General features: G+C 46.9%; 1 long non-coding RNA gene across 1 annotated transcript; it reads left to right on the top strand.

Moving 5' to 3' along the window:
- Positions 1 to 630: 630 nt before the first annotated feature.
- Positions 631 to 8,612, top strand: LOC120045572. Its single transcript, XR_005476725.1, has 3 exons — positions 631 to 708; positions 2,023 to 2,122; positions 8,290 to 8,612. It is a non-coding gene; the product is annotated as an uncharacterized LOC120045572 (long non-coding RNA).
- Positions 8,613 to 12,219: the final 3,607 nt, after the last annotated feature.

Consider the following 12,219-nt stretch of genomic DNA (forward strand, 5'->3'; position numbering starts at 1 on the left):
ACTATTCTACTGTGTCTTAGTCACTTTAATGTTTACACATCTTGCATTACTCATCTCGTATGTACAGTATATACTGTATTCTATATTATTCTACTGTATCTTAGTCCATGCCGCTCTGACATTGTTCGTCCATATATGTATATATTAATTCCATTCTTTACTTAGATTTCTGTGTATTGGGTATATGTTGTGAAATTGTTAGATATGACTTGTTAGATATTACTGCACTGTCGGAGCCAGAAGCACAAGCATTTCACTACTCCCGCAATAACATCTGCTAAACGTGTATGTAACCAATAAAATTTGATTTTATAGCCTAAAGGAGGCCCTGGAAAAGCAGACCAGTGCTATGGAAAAAAAACTCCATGTTGTTTACATACACCACATCCTAGTTGTTTGATTTCACTTCATAAGACTTCCTCTGTCAAAAAAGAAACTTTTCTACTCTGCGCCATACAACCTGAAGTGTGTGTGTGTGTCCTACCCCATAGGAGGTATAGTGTGTGTGTGTGTTGAGGTCTTGGGGTGTTCCATGGGGAGTGTGTTCAGGTGTGATTCTGTGTTAACAACAGGAGAGGGGGATGTTGAGAGGTTCCCCTGATGAGAGGCACCAAGAAGAAGGGGAGAGGGGCATAAAGAGGGATTGGAGGAGTGGACATTGTTCCAGAGGCACTGTTGTCCAAAAGGCAGCTGGTGTCCGGCATTGGGGTGATTTTGTGTGTGGGTGTGTGCGTGCATACACAAGTGTGTGTGTGAGTACATGCGTGTGACTGTATTAGTGAAAATGTGTGATTATGTTTAATTTGGTTTTGTAAAAAATAACAGTTGTTTTGTGTGTCTAGGTCTGGGCTTTGTTTGTTTATTTTTGGGTTAAAGTCTCTCTGGACTGAGTGTTTGCATGAGTGCATGTGCGTGGGTGGGTGCACATTTGTGTGCGTTTGTGCTTAGCCCTACACAGTTAGGTCCTCAGTCTGAGCTGAAGCTCAGCACTGCAGTGTGCATTAATATGTAGCAGGGCTCTGTGTAGAGAGAGAGAGAGAGAAGCAGGGGCCTAGATAATTGGCTTGTTTTGGAGTGTCAGATCGCTGAAGAGGGGATAATGGCGGGCTCAAGCTGCTGCCACGGGGGTTAGGGGGGGTGAGGAGGGGGGCACTTTTTGTGAACGGGCCCCTTACCTCTCCTGATCCTCCCCATTCAACCCCCGGTCAGCCTTTGTGGTGAGGGGATGGGAACCCAGGAACCTGGCAGCTAACCGGCTGACCTTCTCGCACCTCTCTCCTAGCCCCCTTTCTCTCGTTACCCCCCACCCCCTTTTCACCTTCTCATCCCCCCTAGACTTTTATATTCTTCTTTCACTCTGTTTGGGTCTCTTTGTGCACCCCCCTTTTTATTTCCCAGTGCCTCTATTTTATTTAACATTTTTTTCCGCTCTTGAGAAAAGTTGAAGAAAAGAAGCTCTCACCCTTCATTTAAGAGGGTGAAAGAAAGAGGGATGGAAGGAAGAGTGAAACAAAAGGCGGAGAAGAGGAGTGGAATTTAGTTATGGAAAAGTGAAGGAAATAGAAGCGAGAGAGAAAGCGAGGTAGGAAAATAGGCTTAAAATAAAAGGATGCAATTAATGAAAGAACGATAAAGTAAATAAATAAACCAAGACATTTACTGTATTAGGGGATGTTGTATAAAAATCTCCCAATGATTTAGTCTTTGTAAACATGCTCCTTTGCCTTATTGTCTACCTCCCCACTCTCAACATTTCAATGGCTTTAGAAGGCAAGGCAATGTTTTTGACCAATGAAATGTGAACACTGGAGAAACTAACTGCATTCTTTAATATAGTCATTGGCTGCTTCCCAAATGGCACCCCAGGGGCCCTGTCCACTCTGACTGCTTGTACTAAACTCACAGAATACAATAAAGTAGATAATAAATTGTCAATTTCTGTGAGAAACTTACATTTATCCTCTGAAAATAGAATGCTGTTAGCCAACATTGTATCTGTTTAAACATCTCTCTTTTCTCCAGGGAGGTCGCCTTCACCGGGCATCTTCAGAAACAGTCCCCCAAGCTGTGCTACTACTACCTGGGCTTCTGTATCCACTCCTGCCCCAAGATGCGATACAAGGTATAACACGTTTCCTTTGTCATCAAATGAAGTTCGATCCTATACTCTGCTATGCTCTACTCCACTCTGTTCTACTCTATGTCCTACACTACCCTACCCAACCCTGTCCTAGGTGACTTATCCAAAGCAGGAGAGAATACATCTGCATGAATGTACAGCGGTATCATAAGTATTCACCACCCATGGATTCTTTTCACATTTTGTTGAATTACAAAGTGGGATTGAAATAGATTGAATTGGGATTTGTTTTGTAATTGCTCTACACAAAATACTCAAATGTTAAAGTGAAGAGAACATTTTACAAATGATGAATGAATCTATATAGCCATTGCATAAGTATTCACCCCATTTGTTTACACAAGCCTAAATTAGTTTAGGAGTAAAAGATTGGCTTAACAAATCACATAATAAGTTACATGGTTTCACGACTTCCACCGGAGGTGGCTCCTCGGGAACCCCGAGGAGAATCGCTGAAGAGGGGATAATGGCAGGCTCAAGCTGCTGCCACGGGGGTTAGGGGGGGGGGGGGGGGGTGAGTAGGGGGGCACTTTTTGTGAACGGGCCCCTTACCTCTCCTAACAGAATCCCGCACCATAATTAAATGGAGTTAGCAGGAGCTGACACGCTCTCCACTTCCATGGAGGAGCGCGTGTAACACCACACCACCGTTCTCCACCGTCTGGGGACCGCCATGGATCAAGTGATGGCGACGATGGAGAGATGGCAGAGGGGTGGCCTTCCTACCCCTCCACCAGCCACACTCCAACCAGCACCACCACCTTCTCCGACGTCGTCCGGCCCCAGCGGTATTCGGCTCGCACTCCCAAGGGAGTACGATGGGACGGCTGCCGGGTGCAAGGGGTTCCTGCTCCAACTGGAGCTTTACCTGGGATCCGTTCACCCGGCTCCTTCGGGAAGTGAGAGCGTGAACGCCCTCGTCTCCTTCTTGTCAGGCAAAGCTCTGGAGTGGGCCAACGCGGTCTGGGATGGACCAGACTCGGCGAGGGACCACTACCCAGAGTTCACCCGCCTCTTCCGGGCCGTGTTCGACCATCCACCTGAGGGTCGAGCAGCGGGTGAACGTCTGTTCCGTTTACAGTAGGAGACGAGGAGCGCACAAGACTTCGCTCTGGAGTTCAGGACCTTGGCCGCCGGCGCAGGGTGGAACGATAGGGCCCTGATTGACCACTATCGGTGCAGTTTACGGGAGGACGTCCGCACGGAGCTAGCATGCAGAGACGCCACCCTCACCCTGGACCAGCTAGTGGACATGTCCATAAGGTTGGACAACTTGCTGGCTACACGCGGGCGTCCGGATCGGGTCCTGTTGGTTCCACCACCCAGCGCCTCCGCGCCAACCCCCATGGAGTTAGGGGGTGCTGCAGTGAGGGCGATCGGAGGTGGAGCCCCTTCCTGCACTAGGTGTGGTCGGAGAGGGCACACTGCCGACCGGTGCTGGAGGGACTCGTCTGGGAGTCGAGACGGCAGGCCAAGCACTGTTCGGACACCCCAGGTCAGTCAGCACCAGGCTCACCCAGAGCCCCCTGTTGGTCGCATGTATGTGTTGATTTCTTTCCCTGAGTTTTCCCCCCATTCTCAGCATAAGGCGCTAGTAGATTCAGGCGCAGCGGGGAATTTTATGGACCCCGGTTTCGCGCATAGGTTAGGGATTCCCCTGGTTCAGATGGAAAAACCCTTCCCCGTGCACTCCCTAGATAGTCGACCATTAGGGTCAGGGGTGGTCAGGAAGGCCACGGCTCTACTGGACATGGTTACGCAGGGGGGTCATGAGGAGAGAATTAGTCTCTTCCTCATTGATTCCCCTGCGTTTCCGGTGGTGCTGGGGATTCCCTGGTTGGCCTTTCACAACCCCACTATTTCGTGGCAACAGAGGGCTCTAAAGGGGTGGTCAGAGGAGTGCTCAGGTAGGTGTGTGGGAGTTTCCATCGGTGCAACGACGGTGGAGAGTCCAGACCACATCTCCACCGTGCGCATTCCCCCCGAATATGCCGATTTGGCTATCGCCTTCTGTAAAAAGAGGGCAACCCAATTACCACCCCATCGACGAGGGGATTGTGCGATAAACCTCCAGGTAAACGCCGCACTTCCCAGGAGTCACGTGTATCCCCTGTCACAGCAGGAGACGGTGGCTATGGAAACATATGTCTCTGAATCTCTGAGGCAGGGGTACATTCGGCCCTCCACGTCACCCGCCTCCTCGAGTTTCTTTTTTGTGAAGAAGGAGGGAGGTCTGCGTCCGTGCATTGACTATAGAGGTCTAAATTCTATTACAGTGGGGTACAGTTACCCGCTACCTCTCATCGCTACGGCGATTGAGTCATTTCACAGAGCACGCTTCTTCACAAAACTGGATCTCAGGAGCGCGTATAACTTGGTGCGTATCCGGGAAGGAGATGAGTGGAAGACAGCGTTTAGTACCACATCCGGCCATTATGAGTACCTCGTCATGCCGTATGGGTTGAAGAATGCCCCAGCCATCTTCCAATCCTTTGTAGACGAGATTCTCGGGGACCTGCACGGGCAGGGTGTTGTGGCTTATATCGATGACATTCTGATATATTCTGCCACACACATGTGTCTCTGGTGCGCAGAGTACTTGGGCGACTGTTGGAGCATGACCTATACAGTGGGGAGAACAAGTATTTGACACACTGACGATTTTGCAGGTTTTCCTACTTACAAAGCATGTAGAGGTCTGTAATTTTTAGCATAGGTACACTTCAACTGTGAGAGACGGAACAAAAATCCAGAAAATCACATTGTATGATTTTTAAGTAATTAATTTGCATTTTATTTCATGACATAAGTATTTGATACATCAGAAAAGCAAAACTTAATATTTGGTACAGAAACCTTTGTTTGCAATTACAGAGATCATACATTTCCTGTAGTTCTTGACCAGGTTTGCACACACTGCAGCAGGGATTTTGTCCCACTCCTCCATACAGACCTTCTCCAGATCCTTCAGGTTTCGGGGCTGTCGCTGGGCAATACTCCCTCCAAAGAGGGTTAAGGTCTGGAGACTGGCTAGGCCACTCCAGGACCTTGAGATGCTTCTTACGGAGCCACTCCTTAGTTGCCCTGGCTGTGTGTTTCGGGTCGTTGTCATGCTGGAAGACCCAGCCACGACCCATCTTCAATGCTCTTACTGAGGGAAGGAGGTTGTTGGCCAAGATCTCGCGATACATGGCCCCATCCATCCTCCCCTCAATACGGTGCAGTCGTCCTGTCCCCTTTGCAGAAAAGCATCCCCAAAGAATGATGTTTCCACCTCCATGCTTCACGGTTGGGATGGTGTTCTTGGGGTTGCACTCATCCTTCTTCTTCCTCCAAACATGTCGAGTGGAGTTTAGACCACAAAGCTCTCTTTTTGTCTCATCAGGCCACATGACCTTTTCCCATTCCTCCTCTGGATCATCCAGATGGTCATTGGCAAACTTCAGATGGGCCTGGACATGCGCTGGCTTGAGCAGGGGGACCTTGCGTGCGCTGCAGGATTTTAATCCATGACGGCGTAGTGTGTTACTAATGGTTTTCTTTGAGACTGTGGTCCCAGCTCTCTTCAGGTCATTGACCAGGTCCTGCAGTGTAGTTCTGGGCTGATCCCTCACCTTCCTCATGATCATTGATGCCCCACGAGGTGAGATCTTGCATGGAGCCCCAGACCGAGGATGATTGACCGTCATCTTGAACTTTTTCCATGTTCTAACAGGTTTTCTAACAGGTCTGTGAGGGCCGGAATTCTTACTGGTTGGTAGGTGATCAAATACTTATGTCATGCAATAAAATGCAAATTAATTACTTAAAAATCATACAATGTGATTTTCTGGATTTTTGTTTTAGATTCCGTCTCTCACAGTTGAAGTGTACCTATGATAAAAATTACAGACCTCTACATGCTTTGTAAGTAGGAAAACCTGCAAAATCGGCAGTGTATCAAATACTTGTTCTCCCCACTGTACGTCAAGGCTGAGAAATGCGTGTTCTCCCAACATGCCATCTCCTTCCTGGGGTATCGCATTTCCACATCAGGGTTGGTGATGGAGTGTGACCGCATTGCAGCTGTGCGTAATTGGCCATGCTCCCACCACGGTAAAGGAGATGCAGCGGTTTTTAGGGTTTGCCAATTACTACCGGAGGTTTATCCGGGGTTTTGGGCAGGTGGCTGCTCCCATTACCTTACTGCTGAAGGGGGGACCGGTGCGTCTGCGGTGGTCGGCTGAGGCAGACAGAGCGTTTTGTCGCTTGAGGACTCTGTGTACCGAGGCTCCCGTGTTGGCTCATCCGGATCCCTCTTTGGCATTCATAGTGGAGGTGGAAGCATCCGAGGCTGGGATTGGAGCCGTGCTCTCACAGTGCTCGGTCGCGCCACTGAAGCTCCGCCCCTGCGTTTTCTTTTCGAGGAAGCTCATCCCGGCGGAGCGAAACTATGTCGTGGGGGACCGGGAGTTGCTGGCTGTTGTAAAAGCTCTGAAGGTGTGGAGACACTGGCTTGAGGGGGCTCAACACCCTTTCCTCATCTGGATTGACCACGGTAATCTAGAGTACATCTGGGCGGCGAGGAGACTGAACCCTCGCCAGGCAAGGTTAGCTTACTACAATAGCCAACCACACAACAGCATTGATTCAAGCCAACAATAGCGATAACGAATAAACCAGCAAAATATATTAATTTTTTCACTAACCTTCTCAAACTTCTTCAGATGACAGTCCTATAACATCATATTACACAATACATATAGAGTTTGTTCGAAAATGTGCATATTTAGCGGCACAAATCGTGGTTATACAATGAGAATAGTAGCCAAGCTGCCAACAATATGTCGGGAGGAATCTTGGGAGAGGCACCTAATCTAATCAGTAACTAATCATAAACTTGACTAAAAAATACAGGTTGGACAGCAAATGAAAGATACATTAGTTCTTAATGCAACCGCTGTGTTAGATTTTTAAAATTAACGTTACTACGACATACAGCGTGCGTTAAAGCGAGACCGCACCGAAATTAATGGCGGAACAGTAGTTTTACATTTTTCAACAGAACAACGAATTAACATCATAAATACTTCTTACTTTTTGATGAGCTCCCATCAGAATCTTGGGCAAGTTGTCCTTTGTCCAGAGGAATCGTTGCTCGGTTGTAGATTGTCGCCTTCAACTTTGGAATTAGCAGTAAACATTAGCCATGTGGCGAAGACGTGTCCAACTCACCATAACGCAGCACAAATAAAATACCGAAAATCGCAATATACTGATATAAACTGATATAACTCTGTTTAAAATAACAACATTATGATGTCTTTAACACCTATATCGAATAAAATCAGAGCCGGATATATCTAAGGCCTATAACGGTAGCTTTCCAGAACGCCATCCTGAGGTCTGTCTTGCGTCATGGCGAAAGATGAAAAGACTGGACCCCACGTTCCCAGCCCATTTATATGGCCTCAGATCTGCCTAGCAACTCCATTCCAATTCTCACTATTTGCTGACATCTAGGGGAAGGCGTATGCAGTGCATCTCGACCAATAGAAGACATGCAAATTAATAAACTGACCCCAGAACAGCTTGCCTGATTTCAGATTTCTCACTTCCTCACAGGATAATTGCTCCAACTTGAGTTCTGTTTTACTCACAGATATAATTCAAACGGTTTTAGAAACTAGAGAGTGTTTTCTATCCAATAGTAATAATAATATGCATATTGTACGAGCAAGAATTGCCAGGACCGGCCAGGGGAGTGGGCGAGGTACGTTCCATGGGCAGAGATGGCCCAGAACTCACTCTGCCACTCCTTAACTGTTGGGGTATCAGCCGGTCCTGGTACCGTGGCATCCGAGCCAGACCGAGGCTCCTGTGGTGGAGGAATGGGTGAAGCGCACGAGGGAGACCTGGGAGGCCGTCCACGGGCACCTGAAACGGGCCGAAGAGCGGCAGAAAGCGAGTGCTGACCGCCACCGCTGTGAGGCGGTGAGGACCGGGTCTGGCTCTCGACCTGAAACCTGCCCTCCGCCTGCCCTCCCGGAAGCTGGGTCCGCGGTTTGTGGGGCCATTTAAAGTCCTGAGGAGAATAAATGAGGTGTGTTATAAGTTACAGCTCCCCCTTATTACCATATTAACCCCTCGTTTCATGTGTCTCTCCTCAGGCCGGTGGTAGCTGGTCCGCTTCAAAAAGCTGAGGTGCGGGAGGTCCCTCCGCCCCCCCTGGACATTGAGGGGGCTCCGGCGTACGCAGTGCGATCCATACTGGATTCCAGGTGTCGGGTGAGGGGCCTGCAGTACCTCGTGGATTGGGAGGGGTACGGTCCGGAGGAGAGATTTTCCCCGTCTGTTGTTGGTGGGTTTGGACTTATAATAAACGACTGTGCCAACTGGAATTCCTTGCTCTCCTGCTCCTGACTCCTGCACCTACCTCTTCTTAGGAGGTACCTAACACATGGACTGTGTGAAATAATAGGGATTGACATGATTTTTGAATTACTACCCCTTCCTCTGTCCCTCATACATACAAATCAAATCAAATTGTATTTGTCACATGCGCCGAATACAACAGGTGTAGACCTTACAGTGAAATTCTTACTTACAAGCCCTTAACCAACAATGCAGTTTTAAGAAAAATAAGTGTTAAGTAAAAAATAGATAAGTAAAAAATAACAAATCATTAAAGAGCAGCAGTAAAATAACACTAGTGAGGCTATATACAGGGGGTACCGGTACAGAGTCAATGTGCCAGTGCACAGGTTAGTTGAGGTAACATCTGTAAAGTCCCTCAGTCAAGTATTGAATTTCAAGCACAGATTCAACTAAAAATAATAGAAAGCCTCATAAAGAAGGGCAGTGTTTGGTAGATGGGTAACAATAACAAATCAGACATTAAATATCTGTTTAAACATGGTCCAGTTAATAATTATTCCTTGAATGATGTATTAAACCACCCAGTCACAACAAAGATAGTTGTCCTTCTGAGCTTAGCTGCAGGACAGGAACGTAACTGCTCAGTGATGTCACCATTAGGCCATTGGTGATTTTAAAACGACTACAGTGTTCAATGGCTGTGATGGGAGAAACTGAGGATAGGTCAACAACATTGTAGTTACTCCACGATAATGACCTAAATGACAGAGTGAAAAGAAGAATACAAAACATGCATCCTGTATGCAACAAAGCACTAAAGTTATACTGCAAGAGAACACGGCAAAGGAGTACAGTTTTTGGCCTAAATGCAAAGCCTTATGTTTGCGGCAAATCCAACATGAGTTTTTCAATAAACGGATGGAGCTAAGCACAGGCAAAATCCTAGAAGAACACCTGGTTCAATCTGCTTTACACTAGACACTGGGAGACAAATACACCTTTCAGCAGGGCAATAACCTACAACACAAGGGCAAATATACACTGGTGTTGCTTACCAAGCAACAGTTTAGACTTAAATCTGCTTGAAAATCTATGGCAAGACTTGAAAATTGCTGTCTAGCAATGATCAACAACCAACTTGACAGAGCTTGAAGAATTTTGAAAAGAAGATTGTTCAAATATTGTACAAAGCTCTTAGACTTAACCAGAAAGAATAGCAGCTGTAATCACTGCCAAAGGTGATTCTAACATGTATTGACTCAAGGGTGTTAGTACTTATGTACAGTGCATTCAGAAAGTATTCAGACCCCTTCACTTTTTCCACATTTTGTTAAGTTTCAGCCTTATTCTAAAATTGATGAATACATTTTTTTTAATCATCAATCTACACACACTACCACATAATGACAGAGCAAAAACAGACCCTTTGCTATGAGACTCGAAATTGAGCTCAGGTGCATCCTGTTTTCATTGATCATCCTTGAGATGTTTCAACAACTTGATTGGAGTCCACCTGTGGTAAATTCAATTGATTGGACATGATTTGGAAAGGCACACACCTGTCTATGTAAGGTCCCACAGTTGACAGTGCATGTCAGAGCAAAAACCAATCCATGAGGTCGAAGGAATTGTCCGTAGAGCTCCGAGACAGGATTTTATTGAGTCACAGATCTGGGGAACAATACCCAAAACATTTCTGCAGCATTGAAGGTCCCCAAGAACACAGTGGCCTCCATCATTCTTAAATGAAATGGAGGAAGTTTAGAACCACCAAGACTCTTCCTTGAGCTGGTCCCCCGGCCAAACCGAGCAATCGGGGGTGAAGGGAATTGGTCAGGGAGGTGACCAAGAACCCGATTGTCACTCTGACAGAGCTCCAGAGTTCCACTGTGGAGATGGGAGAACCTTCCAGAAGAACAACCATCTCTGCAGCACTCCACCAATCAGGCCTTTATGGTAGTGGCCAGACGGAAGCCACTTCTCAATAAAAGGCACATGACAGCCCGCTTGGAGTTTGCCAAAATACACCTAAAGGACTCCCAGACCATGAAAAACAAGATTCTCTGGTCTGATGAATATTTAACTCTTTGGCCTGAATACCAAGCATCACATCTGGAGGACACCTGGCACCATCCCTATGGTGAAGCGTGGTGGCAGCATCATGCTGTGGGGATGTTTTTCAACGATGGGGACTGGGAGACTTGTCAGAATTGAGGGAAAGATGAACGGAACAAAGTACAGAGAGATCCTTGATGAAAACCTGCTCCAGAGTGCTCAGGACCTCACACTGGGGTGAAGGCTCACCTTCTAACAGGGCAACGACCCTAAGCATACATCCAAGACAACACAGGAGTGGCTTCGGGACAAGTCTCTGAATGTCCTTGAGTGGCCCAGCCAGAGCCCGGACTTGAACCTGATCGAACATCTCTGGAGAGCCCTGAAAATAGCTGTGCAGCAATGCTCCCCATCCAACCTGGCAGAGCTTGAGAGAGGATCACTAGAGAAGAATGGGAGAAACTCCCCCAAAAGGACAATGACCTCCAGACTGTGAAGGGCTAATTTACCAAGAAGGAGAGTGATGGCGTGCTGCATCAGATGAGCTGCCTCCACAATCCCCCGACCTCAACCAAATTGAGATGGTTTGTGATGAGTCGGACCACAGAGTGAAGGAAAAGCAGCCAGCAAGTGCTCAGCATATGTGGGAACTCCTTCAATACTGTTGGAAAAGCATTCCAGGTGAAGCTGGTTGAGAGAATGCCAAGATTGTGCAAAGCTGTAAAGGCAAAGGGTGGCTATTTGAAGAATCTCAAATATAAACTGTATTTTGATTTGTTTAACAGTTTTTTGGTTACTACATGATTCCATATGTGTTATTTCATAGTTTTGATGTCTTCACTACTTTTCTACAATGTAGAAAATAGTAAACAATAAAGAAAAACCCTTAAATGAGTAGGTGTTGTAAAACTTTTGACTGGTAGTGTATGTCGAGAAATGAAATAACATATATTTTATATATATATATATTTAATATAGTTTTCTATTTGGGAGCGGTGTCTGTCCGTGTCCGGAAAAACTCGCTAAAGGGGAATGGAGATACCTGTGGAAGGTCTTGATGCCCCCCTAGACTCCACTCCGCCCCCTCCTTACCTCTCTGGCCGGTCGCTACAGCGATCTGTTTCTCTCACTAAAACCCCAGTACATTCAGACGGACACGTTCCTGAAAGCCCTATCCTGGCCTCTTGGAGAGCTCTTCCTCCTCTCCTTTTTCTTCCTCTCCCTCCTTTACTTAGTCTCTCCCTCGTCTGTGTTATTCTAGGTGCAAGGGCCTCAACAGGGAGAGAGAAGTCACAACTAGTAACCTGGCTCTCTTTTTTCCTCTCATTTTCACTCCCCTTCTTTTTATATTTTCCCCCTCCTTGCTACACTGACCCCAGGCGTCTGACTGAAAGGCCAGAAGCTGGAGCAGTTAGCTTTAGCCTCTACTCCTCTGTCTTTCAGTGGGCTCCTTAACTGTGGAGCAAGGCTCTGGTCCAGAGCCATATTTATATATAGCTTTGCTCTTGTCCATACAATGTGTAACAACAGCCCATTACCTATATGAGAGCTGTGTGTTCTCACTCTGTGCTGTTACTATTCTCACTCTGTGTGCAGAGTTGCTTCTGCACTTTAACTTAAGACAGCCACTGTAGAAGCCCTATGCCCCAACACTCCCAGTTGAGGTA

Source organism: Salvelinus namaycush, chromosome 4 (assembly GCF_016432855.1).
Source record: "Salvelinus namaycush isolate Seneca chromosome 4, SaNama_1.0, whole genome shotgun sequence".
Taxonomy (NCBI): Eukaryota; Metazoa; Chordata; class Actinopteri; order Salmoniformes; family Salmonidae; genus Salvelinus; species Salvelinus namaycush.